The following is a 4,881-nucleotide window of genomic DNA, read 5'->3' as shown; positions in this document are numbered from 1 at the left end:
ACAAGCTAACTTTCACTAATACTCACAGCGCCACCTGCTGGCCAAAGTAATTCTGCGTTTTTTGACAACCGGCATCCGATTTACATGACTTTTACACAATGTTGTCTACAGTTGTTATAGAGCAACATAATACATGTTTGTGCATGCTCTGTAGCACCACACAGCGGATACAAGATGCTGTGGACTATTTGCATAGCATCATTCCCTGCGTCACGCGGTCCAAGCAGAAAAAAAGCATCGGACTCCTAAGCGCGTTGTCCGACTGTCGCAGACGATCTCGGCTGCATACGTTGGAGTCCCGCCGGCACCCCCAACGTGCGGGAGGAGGCGAGGGCCCGTTCATCGCTGCTCGCAGCTTTAATTATTAGACTTATTATTTTCATTTGTATTAATAATAATAATAATAATAATAATAATAATAATAATAATATCAGCCATAATAATTTTCGACACTCAACATTACATTTTACAAACGTGTCTGTTAAAGACAGAGGGCAAACATTTACAGGTTCAAAGGGCTTTATTTAAAGAAGTTTAATCTATCTTTAGACACTCCGGTACAGTAGGTGGCGCCATTCACTGTTGGTAGTCCGCCAGTAAAACCTAAGAAGAAGATAAAGGAAGTGGATCTCACGATGGAACCGGTTGGCACGCTCGTTTAAAGACACAAGTAAATTGAACATTTTCAAATCAAATTACGGATTGTTCTGGCAGAGACCTTTGGCTCAAATTGGTTGTTAGTAACGATGATACCACGTTTGTGATTTTAAGTTCGTCTGCGTGTTCGCCATATTGCTTTGAGCGGCTACGATCCGCTAGTAAACAAATACAATGCAGACTTCTCTACTGAATCGACGATTACTCGTTTGTTATTAAACGTGAGAAATTGAACATGAGACGGACTACTTATTGGAATTAAAGTAGCTGGAGTGGTTACATCAGCGCCATGCTACAACATTAACCTTCTGAACAGCCACAACTTCCCCTGGGACATGCATGCTCCCATAATAAACGTGATATGTTGCTGATTATATTTAATTTTATAGGTGAATAAAATTAATAAAAGTCATAAAAAATCATAGTTTAATATGTCTAAAAAATTCATAGTATAGCATGAAAAACAAAAACAAAAAAGTCATAGTGAAGTAAGTCGAAAAAGTCATAAAAATGAATAGAATAGTGAGTAAAAAAAGCAAGAAAAAAGTCACATGTCAAAAAATAAATAAAGTCATAGTATAGTATGTGAAAACTTGTCTTAAAAGTCATAGTAAGCATGTCAAAATATGTTCTGAAAAGTTATAGTATAAGTATAGTATATATATATATGTACACACATATATATATATATATATATATATATATATATATATATATATACTGAGTATACTTTATATTTACAATATATTTTGGCGTACCTTGCATAACTGCATGAATCCTCATGGTACAATACAATTCAGTACATTTTTGGTCATACCTTACTCTGATGACTTGCACTGATTGGAATCAACTAGGTTTGCAATGTCCGGACAGTAGCTGCTGGTAGTCAGCCTCAAGCAAACTTCAAATGATCAGTCATGGTGGAACAGTATTTGGACTTAATATTCATTATGTATTTTGTTTTAATGGCATGCGATCTACCTGCACTACCTCCCGATCGACGTATTGGGCACCCCTGGTTTAACATGTCGAAAAAATGTTATGAAAAAGTCATAGTATAGAATGTCGTAAAAAGTAAAATAAAGTCAAAGTACAGTTTGTCAAAAAATATTATGAAAACAAATGCCATAGTAGAGTATGCCATAAAAATGTCAAAATAAGTCAGTATAGTATGTTGAAAATTGTCATAGTATATTATGCCAATAAAATGTCACAAAACTATAGTATGTCGAAAAATGTTATAAAAAATCATGGTAGAGTTTGTTGAGAAAATCATGACAAATGTCATTGTATAGTATGCCATAAACATTTTATAAAAAATGTAATAAAAAATCATAATATAGTGTGTCAAAAAAAAATATTTAAAAAAGACATGGTATAGTATGTCAAAAAATGTTAATAGAATAGTGAGTAAAAAAGTCGAAAAATCATGATAAAGTCATAGTATAGTAAGTCAAAACTTGTCATACTAAGTATGTCTAAAAATATAAAAAATGTCATAGTATATTATCCCACTAAAATATAATAGAAAATACCATAGAATAGTATGCCATCAAAATGTCAAAAAGTCATGGTATAGTAAGTGAAAAAGTGTCATAAAAACTCAATAGTTTTTCCAAAAATATCCGTAGTATAGTATGCCATGAGAAAACGTCATGAAAAAGTCATAATATAGTCAGTCGAAAAATTTCATAAAAAGTCATAGTATATTACGTCAAAAAAAAAAACATGAAAGATTCATAGTACAGTCTGTCGAAATATGTCACATTGTATAATATCTCAAAGAATATTTAAAAAAATGCCATGGTATAGTATGCCAAAAAAAGATATCATAGTATAGCATGTCTAAAATTTCATGAAAAAAGTTATAGTATAATCAGTTAAAAAATATCTTAAAAAGTTATAGTATAGTTTGTCGAAAAACGTCATTAAAAAGTAATATAGTATGTCAAAAAATACCAAAAAATATGTCATAGTATAGCAAGTTGAAAACAGCATAAAAAGGTCATAGTATAGTTTGTCGAATTCAGAGTATAGTATGCCATGAAAATGTCAAAAAAGTGTCGAAATATGTCACAAAAAGGTCATAGTATAGCATCTCTTAGAAAGTCATTAACGTTCATTGTATAGTATGTCGATAAATATAAAAAAAATGTCATAGTAAAGTGTGCCTTAAAATTGTCATGAAAAAAGTCATAGTCATAGTATGCTATAGAAATATCCCAAAAAAAGATTTCATTGAAAAGTATACCATAAGAATATCATGAAAAATGTCATTGTATTTCTTTAAAATTTAAAAAACATGTCATAAAAAGGCCCAAAAGTCATAGTATAGTATACCTTGGAAATGTCATGAAAAGTGTCATTTTTAGTATGTCGTAAAAAATTCAGTGTCACAAAAAAGTAATTCTACAGTACTTCCTAACAAATGTAATTGTACATTATTTTATAAATATTAACAAATTGGCTCTTAAAACTTTTATAAAGACTGTTGTAGCAGTTGTATGTGATGCTGTAGTCATTGTAGTAGGAACAGATGTATTAGAATTCTAATTCAAATGTTGTCCTTCTTTTCTTTTCTCCTCAGATGAGTCCAGTATCCCGGATCAAAACTGAGGACGACTGAGGTTCTTCACTCAGTGCAGAAGTCCAGTTTCCAGCTTTCGCTGGCTAAAACAATACTTGACAATTGTAATTTAATGGATAAATTACATTTGTTCTTTGTACTGAACCGATACTGTATATCATTCTTACCTGTAGACAAACAAGTGGCAAATGCTACATTACTGTAATGAGAGACAAGACTCACTGCAGCTGCAGTATTTGTCCAAAATGACTTGAAAAAGTAAACTGAATCAAATTGGTGACTTCATCCAGCAGGCTCTACAAAGCTCAACTTCTAATTTAACCTTACATTTTTTACTTTGAAGCTCTCCAATTGGTTGCTTATTAAAGCAATGCTTCGAGGACTCGTAGTTGACGCCTTCATTTATTCGTTAAACATATCTTCATTTTTTACTGAACTCTCACTAAATAATATCTATAATATTATTCTTTGTTGATCGCACCAGTACCTTTGATTTCATGCTGTATTACTCCTGTTGTGATCCAGTGTGTTGTTTTGTTAAAAGATATACAAATCAATTAAATGTCTGTATTTGTGTTTCTTTTTTAGAATTTTGTATCAAGGATTTGTTTACAGAGAAAATCAGGACAATGGAACGTCTTGAAGAACTACAAAATATGTGATTCTTTGGCAAAATTGTGAAGTAAACTTACTTTCTAAAATGTCCTCTTTCTCCAAAGTTTTGAATGTAGGTTCTTTCCTCAAGCACATTTTGAAGAAATCCAGTACCAGTACATTGCATTCATGTAGCTGATGCTTTTTTCCTAAGCCACTTCCAATAAGTTTATTCAACTATGTGGATGCAACCCCAAAATTGCAAGAATAATACAAGTACATCAACTTCAGCACATACATGCTTCAAGCGTTACATTTAGCAACAATAAGAGACAGATAAATACTTATTATTAAATGTTTGTTTGTATGTATTTACATATATATATATATTTATGAGTATATATACAGTATGTGTGTGTATATATATATATATATATATATATATATATATATTTCTGAGTATATATACAGTATGTGTGTGTGTGTATATGTGTGTATATATATATATATATATACTCACTCCAAACAGATGAGTTTTCAGTCTGCGAGAGAAGATGTGTTGAGTTTTTGCTGCTGAACTTTGTTTATATAGCACTTTTCTTAACCATACTCGTTACAAAGTGCTCAAATAATGCTACAAACTTGTGTAAAATATCAGTTTTCTCAGGGTGAGTTCAATCCTTCTGTGATGCAGCAAGTGCAATATGATGCAAAACATGATGCATTATATCAGAACTGATGGCCCAGGATGAGAGAAGACTGGTCTCAAGATGAGAGGTTGTGGGATCAAACCGCAGTTTCTTTTTGTGTCTACCACCTGAAATGAAAACGTCAAATAATTTTTTCAAACTTCCTCAAATTATGTTGGATCAGATAGCTCAGAGTGTTAGTAGAAGACTCCGGATACCAGAGATTGTGAGTTTGATCATTATGTATTGCTGCGACTTTTGAGGAACACCGCCCAAAATGAAGAAGTCAAATACAAGAAGAGAATAGATCTAAGTGGTATTGGTGGCATGTTTGGTTAGTTCCCAGATTAGAAG

The 4,881-nt window shown here is 32.1% G+C and overlaps 1 long non-coding RNA gene across 1 annotated transcript; it reads left to right on the top strand.

The window, feature by feature from the left end:
- Positions 1-596: 596 nt before the first annotated feature.
- LOC137889553 (uncharacterized) lies at positions 597-3,947 on the top strand. Its single transcript, XR_011105229.1, has 2 exons — positions 597-670; positions 3,245-3,947. It is a non-coding gene; the product is annotated as an uncharacterized lncRNA (long non-coding RNA).
- Positions 3,948-4,881: the final 934 nt, after the last annotated feature.

Source organism: Cebidichthys violaceus, unplaced genomic scaffold, assembly GCF_023349555.1.
Source record: "Cebidichthys violaceus isolate CVI_PGR_0920_01 unplaced genomic scaffold, fCebVio1.0.p SCAF_6, whole genome shotgun sequence".
NCBI lineage: Eukaryota > Metazoa > Chordata > Actinopteri > Perciformes > Stichaeidae > Cebidichthys > Cebidichthys violaceus.
The sequence above is the reverse complement of the archived record's forward strand: the minus strand, read 5'-3'. Positions and strand labels throughout refer to the sequence as shown.